Source organism: Lactuca serriola, chromosome 1 (assembly GCF_051521515.1).
Source record: "Lactuca serriola cultivar US96UC23 chromosome 1, Lser_US96UC23_V15, whole genome shotgun sequence".
NCBI lineage: Eukaryota > Viridiplantae > Streptophyta > Magnoliopsida > Asterales > Asteraceae > Lactuca > Lactuca serriola.
In genome coordinates, this window is record NC_136408.1 from 108,625,335 (window position 1) to 108,637,403 (window position 12,069).

Below are 12,069 nucleotides of genomic sequence, written 5' to 3' on the forward strand. Positions count from 1 at the left end.
CATTCTTCTCGAGCCAGTGGGTTTACATCTTGGAGCTTGAAGCCTGTCATCTAGACAGAAACCTCGATAAAGTTGATAAAGTTGAATCCGACAACAAATCCGAAACATGTTAACTTGTGACACCCTACTAATTTTTTCCCCCAATCGTCAGAATCTTCTAGGGTTCTAGTTTAGATTTCATTTTGTATTTTCTACAAACTTTTAGTTTAGTTTAGAATTATGATGTAACGCCCGTAGATCAGAGCTAGTCAATTTAGAGATAATAGGGTCGAAAACAAATTTTTGACAAAATATTATTTACAATAAATAATCTTAACCAAGTTGTAGAATACGTCTCAAGGGTTTCGTACATATAAAGAACGTTGAAATCCGAGTTATAACGAAGAAGTTATGGTCCGTCGAAGTTTTACGGCAAAACTGGCACGGCGTCGTGAGACGTAAATAGTGAATTTTTTATAAAGGACCTTTTAGCATTATCAATCCAAATAAAATTTGTAGTATATGTTAAACCGAGAGCATACAAAAAAAGAACGTCCAAATCTGACTTCGTATGAGGAAGTTATGAATTTTATAAGATTTGGCATAGCAGTGCACGACCCGAAACTCGAATTTTAGTTCGATCGGTTTTTGGCCTACGCGACCTAAATTAGAATTGAAGATCTCATTAATAGGAACTCATCGGTAAAAAGACAGACGAAAACAGAGTCCGTATGTAGAAGTTATGAATTTTACGCGGACATTTAACAGTATAATCTCCTCGTACAGTTAAAATTAAGATCGGTCGAGAATTAGCCGACGGAGTCAAATTGAAAGTTGTAGATCTTATTTTTACCTACGCGTGGATATAAAGAACGTTAAAGACGGAGGTCGTATGTGAATGTTACGGATTTTAGAAGTCGGAAGTGTGCTCTGCGAAAATGGGTGATGTGGCACAATCTTGGCCATTGCTTTCTCCCCAAGTCTTGCCACAAGATGGTGACATGTAGCACCAAGTTCAGCCATTTTCACCCTATAAATAGAACCTCTCCCACACTCATTTTCTTCACACCTTTCCCATTCTTTCTTCTCTTTACTCTCTCTCTCTCTCTCTCTAGAACCTCTCTCTAGCCCCGACCCCCCCCCCCCCCCCCGAAAAAGCCTAGGGAACCTCCCTAGCATGAGGCGGAAGCCCCGGAGTGCTCGACAGCTTCGAGAAGAAAGATTTTCAGCTCGGGAACGCTTCTCCAAGCAAAGCCCTGTTTTCTATAAAACTCGTTGTAAGTGAGCTACGTCTACGCTATTTTTAATATATCGTTTATTTAATTATAGAAACGTTATTAGGAACTTATAATAAGTACTTGGGCTATTATTATGGGTTATATAAGTATTGTTTAATGCTTATATAATAGTAATAATAGCTAGACTATTAATTAGTCTCGACAAATAATAGACTAAACTCTAGTGGTAATAATACTAGGTTTCGTCGAAGGAAATTATTTTTAAGAAGCGAAACGGTGTCGGAGTTCGGAATCACCACATTTTCAAGTGAGTGCATAGTCCCTTTCATGAACATGATTTTAATACAAGTATTGATTGAAGTATTAATTATATGTTTATGTGCGAGTTAATTGATGTTGCCTGAAATACGTGTTAAAGAACATACTTGATTATACATGATGATTTAGGATAAAGAGTAAACCCAAATTAATTATGAGGAATATTTGGTAGTATTTTCTTACGAGTACGAGTGAGTTATACTCAGAGAATAGAATTTTAGTATATGTCATTAATCTGGGAGCATGGATTAGACATAGTCATCGTCCTCAGTCCGGGAGTATGGATAGGACATAGTCATTCGTCGTTAATCTGGGAGAATGGATTTACGCATAGATACTTGTCCCTAATCCGAGAGTATGGAATGGGCACAATTATTAATCCGAGAGCAGGAATTAGATATGAGATTATGGGTTAAGTAAGAGGTAAAATTTAAGGTCCGAGAGTATGGATAGTCTCGTTGTAAGGATTAACGGGGCAGGGTAAGAGTTGTTTATGTATATATGGTGAAATTGTATATTTTGTAAATTCTAAATTATATATATATATATATATATATATATATATATATATATATATATATATATATATATATGATATAACACTGTGGGATTGAAATCTCTATGTACTCACTAGGTTTCCCAACCTGACCCACTCCAACTTATTTGTATCACAGGTGTCTATATGAAGTTACATTACACTGAGAGATTAAGGAGATGTAAATCACTAGTGATAATGAATGTAATTTTTGTTTATGATTATGCTTCTGTATTGACGATGAAAATGGTACTCTGATTTTTATAAAGCATAAACATAATCGGTCTTTTCTGGCCGTGAAAATGGGAATGTCACAATTGGTATCAGAGCATTAGTTTAAGCGAACTAGGAATATTGATTTATTTCTAGACTTAAACTTAGAATGATAAGCAATGATTGTGAGGAGTGTGTCTAATAGATTTAGGTAATACACCCGAATAGACACAAGCGCTTGCTTATTTTAGGAATGATGCCTAAATTGCTTTTACGTGCTAAATGATTTGTTATGTTTTATGTTATAGTTTGATCGGATCTATGGTCTGTTGCCGACCGGATCTGGAAACCTTATGTGTTTAGGATTCTAAGCGTTTAACTACGATATTAGAACTAGCATATAAACGTTTCGGAGTGATAATTATTATTTAAACGTCAATCCTAAATAAAGATTTAGATTCACCTTATTCGGTGTATAGATCAAGATGGCAAGGACCCATAGCGGAAACGTGAATGCAAATGGGAACCGAAACCAACTCCCAGTGATTGAGCAAATACCGGTTGTGGTACCCGCTGCTGAGCCAATAACTGTCACAACTGGAAATTTTGTGTCATGTAATATATATACATTCAAGCTAATGTGAATCAAAAACTTAAGAACATGATTGACACCTATGATTGTGACTTCAAAAACTTCAATCAAATACATCATACAAGTACTTCAAATAGTCATCAAACAATTGGAAACCCTAGAAGTCCTTGTTTAAGTCCACTTTGGACTAGGACTCCCTTATTGGATCCAAATGGACCAATAAGCTTCCAATTAGACTATCATGGGCTTAGAACCCTAATTGGGCTCTAATTGGACCCACACTAATTTATTTCAACATTTTGGGCCATATTGGGCCTAGAATGAAATGAATTAAAAGCTTTGATCCATGAATACCCTAAACTAGTTCAACAAAAATGGAAAAATCATATTATATTCTTTTATGATAAAATTCACCCAAATTAACTCTAATATTGGGCTTAGGGGCAAAGGCCCAAAGTCTTCCTTTTCCCTTTCAAATTCTCGGCCCAAGGCCCAAGTCCAAGAAGAAATGGAAGAGTTGACTATTTGCTTGCCACCTCATTAATACCCAACATGTTTCCATGCACAACTCATACTTCTAGGAGCATATCACTTCAAAGATCACATCTCTTCTTCCTATCTCTCTCACTCTCGGCCATACACCCACACACACTCACAAAAATCTCTCAAACTCTCTCAAGAACATCCCTCCCTCTCCACTCAAAATCTCGAAAATTAGGAGGCTTTCAAGAGGATATTTCCACCAACTCTTCATCCAAGGTAAGGCTATGCTTGGATATATGAATTAAATTCTTTGTTTTATCAAAATCCTTTCCTAATCTATGTAAAAATCATGATCTTGCATCCTAGAACCATCTCAAACTCGAGATCTTCAAGAAAAGGGTGCTAAGGCCAAAAATCACCAAGTTTTCTTCCATCTTTTCTTCAAAAACCGAAATCACACACCAAGGTGAGCTTCATACCCCCTATTTTCTGTTTTTATGAGTTTTGTGGGGGGGGGGGAATACAAGTGAAAGTGTAGATCTATATGTGTTTTGTATGCCTTGTATGATTTCCATGCTTACATGTATGCTTTTGTGTGCTAAAATGTTGGATCTAGCCATAAAACCCCTCAAAACCGAGATATATCTTATGTTGAATGATTTTAGCATTAAATATATTTCTACATACAAGGTGTTTCAAGAAAAATAGCTAAGTGGTTTAGTAACAATTTTCTTTGGGCTAAAAACACAAATTTTGGGCCTAAAATGTGAAAAATACAAAATTAAGGGCCCAAATTGACATATCACGAATTCTGATGGATGAGGTATGCCAAAACAGTTTCAATAAAACAATTTCTGGAAATTTACTCATTTAGAGGATTAAAAACATAAATTTCAAGCTTAATGGGCTAAAAATGACATTTTCGGCCCAATGAGGCCCATTATGCGAGATTTTCTGTTTTGAAGGGCCAAAACTGTATTTTTCTGTAAAAAAGTGGACTATAAGTGTTCCAAGTCCTTTTCAAAGGTTTAAAATGCTTTTTAAATTTAAAAAGGACCAAAGTTGCAAAAATTTTACAATTTGGGCCAAAATTGTCAAAGTTGCGAAAAAGAAGGGTTATAACCGAGAAAACTGAAATTTCAGGGACTTAAACTGTTTTCATTGAAAAATATGCTGAAAAACCTCAACTTCAATGATTTTTGGTGTTAAAATGTCAAGAAAATTGATTTAAGGACCAAACCGGAAAGTATTTAACTAAAGGGTTGAAAAAGTAAATTTTACAAACAATGAGGGGCTGAAAACGGAAAACTTTCAAGGCTAATTCAATACATGCAATTTGATCAAACAATGGTACCGCGACTATCGACGAAATACAATACACTACAATACCAAAATCGTTGTGAAACGAATTGGTTCGGTCTCGAACCAATGAAAATCCGAAACTACTAACTCGACGACACTACGATTCATACAAGTAACGTTTGGGAATTCAATATACATGCGAGTGTGCACAGACGTCTACGCACCATCTTTGGGCCCCAAAAGTGTAAAATCTTGTTTGTTGGGCCTAGCTAGCCCAATGACCTGATCTTAAGGCCCGAAGACCTCTATCTTACGAAGTGTTGGGTTTTACCGATCTAACACAACGTAAAAGGACTTTCAATGGCTTGTATACTACTGGTCCCCAAGGGTCCTTTGGTATTGCTAGTAAAGTCTACATTTCATGCGAGGCGGGTCGGGGACCCCTCGTACATTTTTTTATCCCCAACCGGTTAATGGAGTCATCGAGGTCTTCGTGTCCTCTTTCTCTTCGGATGTGGGACTACACGTAGTCAGGGCGGTTGGATAACGTGATTAGTACGGACGACGCCTACGGGATCGTTAGTATAGCTATAAACTGGTCGTTTGTGTAATGCGTGTTTGTAGCAATTAATCATGCTCAAAAATAATCCAACGTCGCCTGGGAATGAGACTACTCTTTTTGCAATGGTTTCAACGTAACTTCATGGAATTCAAAGGATTAGGAAAACATCGGGTTTTCCTAGGGTTTTTCAATACATACGGACTCGAAACGCACACAAATTTAATGAATGATTTTTATAAGTATAGAAACAAACAAGCATACCTATGGATCTTCACAAACATTTTCGAAAGCTTTTCATTTCAGAAAATATCGGATTTTCTGGTGGTTTTCAAACGATACGAACATTGTTTTTCTTCAAATACCGCTTATGAACTCACCAACATTTTATATGTTGACGTTTTTCAAAATACTTGTATTCTCAGGGAACCAGTGATACAAAGGAAATAATATTCAGTGGTGGCCTGCAGTTTATTTATGTACGAGTCGAACAATTTATTTTTGGGAATGTAATGTTTAAGCAATGTATTTCATGTAAACGCTACTGGTTGTACTATATTAATGCATGGTGACGAATGTTGTTATGTTTCATATATATTCAATGTTATGGTATTCAATTGAGTCACGACAGCCCCCGGACGTTTCCGCCGTCTGGTTCGGGGGTGTGACAGGTTGGTATCAGAGCCTTGTTTATAGTGAACTAGCATGTCGAGCCACACATTGATATGCAACTATAAACCAAAAGAGGGACTAACATAACTCTGAACAAAACAAGTAAATAAAACACACTTGCTTGCATTAGAAATAAGGACCTAACGCCGAATCAAACACAATAATGCTGGTATCTCGGTTAATTCGGGACTGTTCTTAGTGATACCAAGGAGTGAATGTAGCCTGATCAACTGCATTCCCTCCAAAGTAAAACTAACACACGTATTGATGAGATCGGGATAGCTAGGGAACCTAAAACTATACCCTTATCACCAAAAAGAGAACGTTCGCTTAGCCTGTATGATAGTCATAGTACCCTAGGAATAATGTTAGCATATTTACGTACTCGCGCAGACAGCATGGCCGACTTTCATCACCCTGGAGACCCCTACTTCCCTAATCAGGGAAACAACGGGTGGCTAGAGGAGGAGGAGCCGGAGGAAGAGCCTGAAGAGGAACCTGAAGAAGACCCCGAAGAGGAATCTGACGGGGAACCAAAGGCCGAAGTCGAGGGCGAGCCTGCCGACCCCGAAGAAGACGAAGAGAATTTTGAAGAGGGCTCGATGACAGCGAAGGGGGTGATTCGGACACGGAGTCCGAGGTCATCAACCCCCCTTACCCGATCAGGGTGCCTGCTTATCGTGTGGGTCCCACTGGACCTACCCCTCCTTGGGGCATTGATCTTTGGAGATGGAGCAGACATCAGGGACAGCGACCCCCGTTTGGCATGTCACGTGAGTTCTTTGACTTGAGGGACGGAGGACCGGCCGACCGAGCCCTACCGGTCATGGTGAGACGATTACGGGACACCGGCGACCTTGCTCAGGGCACTGCTGATCAAGTACACCAGTTGTGGACTAGGGTCGAGCGTGCGGAACAGGAGACGCGTGACGTCCTCCGGGAGTTTCACATGAGGCAGGTAAGGTGGGAGTCTCGACTTCAGGACGCAGAACGCTTGGTGGCTCGTCTTCAGGGAGCATCCACATCTTCGGCACCACCTCCTGATGCAGCTCATCACGGTTAGGGATAGACTTATCATAGTAGGTCATTAGGAACTATGTTATGTACTCCGGCTCTATGTTTAAGTGATTACACTACTCATGGAGCCGTTATGATGTCGGATTAGTGTCACTTATGTATGCTCTTACGAGCAAATTTTCTTGTATTACATGCGGATAATATTAATGAACTTTTGTGTGTTTTGCTATGATATTGCCAGTTGTTATGTGTTGAGACGTTATGATTGTATGCTCGATGGTAGTAATGTTTAGGTTCGTACCATACACCTAGTTAGTAGGATCACAACCTCACAGAAACCACGTACACTCAACATCTTTCCGTTTCATGACAGAAAGATGCCTCGCCGAGCTACTCGTGGAAATCCCGAACCAACCCCGCCCGAAGTTGACACCACTGCTTTCCAGGCAGCCGTGTCTGCTGCGGTCACGACAGCTATGGCACAACTTCACCGAGGGAACAACGGAGGAGGTAACGGGCAAGGATCCGGAAGTTCGAACAACGGGACGAATCAAGGACCCACTAAAACGTGCACCTACAAGGACTTCACAAACGCTAAACCATGAACTTTCAACGGCACTGGAGGAGTGATCACTCTGAAGCGATGGATCGAGAAGGTAGAGTCGGTATTCGAGATATGCGATTGCCCCGAGCAGATGAAGGTGAAGTTCGCGGCCTGTACTTTTGTGGACCAAGCACTCACTTGGTGGAACGGACACGTGGAAGCTATGACGCTCCCTGTCGCCAACTCTATCCCCTGGGCAGAAATGAAAGAAATGTTAATGGCTGAGTACTGCCCCCGAGGCGAAATACAAAAGATGGAGCAGGAGCTATGGAACCTCACTGTGCAGAATGCGAACATCGATGCCTACATATCGAGATTTAGCGAACTATCTCTGTTGTGCCCGGGTATGATCACATCAGAAGGAAAGAAGATCGAACGATTCATCTGGGGACTGACACCTCCCATTCAGGGGAATGTGATAGCTGCGAACCCTGAAACGTTTGACAGTGCGAAGAGATTGGCAAAGAGGCTATATGATCATAACAACAAAAAGGGCGAGAAGCCAGTGGAGACTGAGAAGAAAAAGGAGGGTGATGGTAAGAAAGGGTGGAACAACAAGAGAAAGGGGCGTCAGGGCCCCGAGGCCTCTAAAAAGCAGCAGACAGTGGCAGTTAACGCTGTCACCGCACCGGTTCCAGCCACACCACATGCTCCAGCCTCAGCTGCTTCAACTGCTTCAAGACCCTATTCCGGTAATTTTCCCAAGTGCAACAAGTGCGGTTTCCATCACCATGGAGAATGTAGGGAGTTCTATTGCACCAGTTGAAACCGAAGGGGACACACTGCAAGGTCCTGCAGGACTTATCCTCCCCAGAATCAGAGTCAGGGAAACAATCAGAACAACAACAACAACAACCACCGCAATACCAACAACACCAACGCCGGCGGCAACAATGCAGGGCCTAGCCACACCTGTTTCGGGTGCGGAAGGACGGGGCATTTCCGCCGAGATTGCCCTAACAACAACCCAGGAAACATGGGAGCAGGAAGAATGCTGACTATGGGTCAGAGTGATGCAGTTCAGGACCCCGCAGTTGTGACCGGTACGTTTCTCCTAAACCACACTTATGCATGCATCTTATTTGATACCGGAGCGGAGCGAAGTTTCGTAAGCGAGAAGTTTAAACATTTATTGAAACAACAACCCCAGAAGCTAAATGAAACCTATACGGTGGAAATGGCCAATGGGAAAACCGAATCCACTAGGGAAATCTACATCGGATGTACCCTAACCCTCAACCAACACGTTTTTCGAATAAACATAATGCCAGTATCAATTAGGAGTTTCGATGTGATTATCGGCATGGATTGGTTAAGCCCCCACCATGCTGAGATTATGTGCCACGAGAAGGCCGTTCGCCTTCGTCTCCCGAATCACGAAACCCTAGTAATTTACGGAGACAAACCTAGCACGAATCTTCGTCTTATCTCGTGCATCAAAGCAAAAAAACATCTGCGAAAGAACAATTTGGCGTTCTTGGCTCACATAGTGGACAAGACCAAAGAAGAAACTAACATCCAAGATATTCCGGTAGCGTGTGAATTTCCGGACGTGTTTCCTGAAGATCTTCCAGGAGTACCCCCAGAGAGACAGGTTGAGTTCCGAATCGACCTCGTTCCAGGAGCAACTCCTCTCGCTAAATCACCATATCGGTTGGCTCCTGCTGAAATGCAGGAATTGTCCAGCCAACTCAGTGAGCTTCTGGACAAGGGATTTATCCGACCTAGCTACTCGCCATGGGGAGCTCCGGTTCTCTTTGTCAAAAAGAAGGACGGATCTTTCAGAATGTGCATCGATTACAGAGAGTTAAATAAACTCACTGTTAAAAACCGCTACCCACTCCCACGAATCGATGATCTATTCGACCAGCTCCAGGGAGCTAGTTATTTTTCTAAAATAGATTTAAGGTTCGGATACCACCAACTCAAAGTCCGAGAAGAGGATATTCCTAAAACCGCTTTCTGAACCCGCTACGGACATTATGAATTCGTCGTAATGCCCTTCGGTCTAACAAATGCGCCTGCCGCATTCATGGACCTAATGAATCGAATCTGTCGACCGTTCCTTGACAACTTCGTCATTGTGTTTATCGATGACATCCTCATCTATTCTCGAAGCAAAGAGGAGCATGGCCAACATCTCCGACAAGTCCTAGAGACGCTGTGATCGGAAAAGCTTTACGCCAAACTCTCTAAGTGTGAGTTCTGGCTACGGAGCGTGAATTTTCTAGGCCACGTAGTTAGCCAAGATGGAATTCATGTGGATCCCTCTAAGGTCAAAGCTGTGGAAGGATGGGCAACTCCGACTACGCCCACAGAAATTCGTCAGTTCTTAGGCCTAGCAGGCTACTATAGGAGATTCATCCAAAACTTCTCTAAGATCGCCAAGCCGCTTACCTTGCTTACGCAAAAGGGCATGCCATTCAAGTGGACAGACCGACAAGAGATTGCGTTTCGAACCTTGAAGCAAGCTCTCTGCAGCGCTCCTGTACTATCTCTACCTGAAGGAACGGAAGATTTTGTAGTCTACTGTGACGCGTCGAATCAGGGTTTAGGTTGCGTTCTCATGCAACGTGGAAAAGTGATAGCATATGCGTCCTGCCAACTAAAGACGCACGAAGTAAATTACACGACCCATGACCTAGAACTGGGAGCCGTGGTCTTCGCTCTGAAAATTTGGAGGCACTACCTGTACGGTACAAAGTGCACCATCTTCACGGACCACAAGAGCCTCCAGCACATCTTGAATCAGAAAGAGCTGAACATGAGACAACGAAGATGGGTGGAATTGCTAAACGACTACGAATGCGAGATCAAGTACCATCCAGGCAAGGCCAACGTGGTAGCTGATGCATTAAGTCGGAAGGAGTACTCTAATTGCCGTACGAAAACACACTCGATAACCATTCAATCTCATCTGGCCACTCAAATTGCATCAGCCCAGTCAGAGGCTATGAAAGCGGAAAATAGAACTAGCGAGGCATTGCGTGGGATGGAGAAGAACCTAGAAGCAAAAGAGAATGGGGTATACTACTTCATGAACCGTATTTGGGTCCCAAAAATCGGAGGATTTAGGGAGACCGTTATGAAGGAAGCCCACAAGACACGATACTCCATTCATCCCGGTTCGGACAAGATGTATTTGGACATTAAACAACACTATTGGTGGCCTAACATGAAGGCGGAAATCGCAACCTATGTTAGTAAGTGCCTTACGTGCGCCAAAGTAAAGGTGGAATACCAGAAACCTTCCGGATTGTTACAGCAACCGGCAATCCCTGAGTGGAAATGGGAGGGGATTTCTATGGATTTCGTGACCAAGCTGCCCAAGACGTCGGACGGACTGGACACCATATGGGTAATAATCGACCGACTGACGAAATCTGCCCATTTCCTGTCAATCAAAGAATCCTACAAGATGGAGAGACTGACGCGGTTGTACCTACGAGAAATCGTAAGACTCCATGGAGTGCCAAAATCTATCATCTCGGATAGGGACAGTAGGTTCACATCGCGCTTTTGGCAATCACTCCACAAGGCAATGGGAACTCATCTCGATATGAGTACCGCATATCACCCACAAACGGACGGTCAAAGTGAACGAACCATCCAAACGCTTGAAGACATGCTTCGTGCTTGTGTGATAGACTTTGGAAAGTCTTGGGATACCCACCTACCGTTGATCGAATTCTCATATAACAATAGTTACCATTCGAGCATCAAAGTGGCTCCTTTCGAAGCACTGTACGGGCGTAAATGTAGATCACCGTTATGTTGGGCTGAAGTAGGTGACACCCAACTAGCAAGAACGCATACGTCAGACAGGGCACTAACAGGACCGGAGACCATTCGCGAAACCACAGAAAAGATCGTTCAGATCAGAGCCCGATTACAAGCATCGCGTGACAGACAAAAGAGCTACGCCGATAAACGGCGAAAGCTCTTAGAATTCCAGGTCGGTGATCGAGTACTGTTGAAAGTCTCACCCTGGAAAGGGGTTATACGTTTCGGAAAACGGGGAAAGCTAAACCCGCGATACATTGGACCTTTCGAAATCGTTGCCCGAATAGGCCCAGTAGCATACAGACTACAACTACCCGCGGAGCTAAACGGTGTACACCCCGTGTTTCATGTCTCTAATCTAAAGAAGTGCCTATCAGATGAAACCCTTGTCATTCCTCTTGACGAAATCGAAATCAATGAGAATCTCCTGTTCGTCGAAGAACCAATCGAAATCATGGACAGGGAGGTGAAGCGTACTAAACAAAGTCGCATCCCGATCGTGAAGGTACGGTGGAACGCAAAGCGTGGGCCAGAATTCACGTGGGAACGCGAAGATCAAATGAAGCAAAAGTACCCTCACCTATTCTAGCATTCTCAAATCTAGCTTTCAAACAGAATTTCGGGATGAAATTCCCTCTAACGGGGGGATGATGTCACAACTGGAAATTTTGTGTCATGTAATATATACATTCAAGCTAATGTGAATCAAAAACTTAAGAACATGATTGACACCTATGATTGGGACTTCAAAAACTTCAATCAAATACATCATAC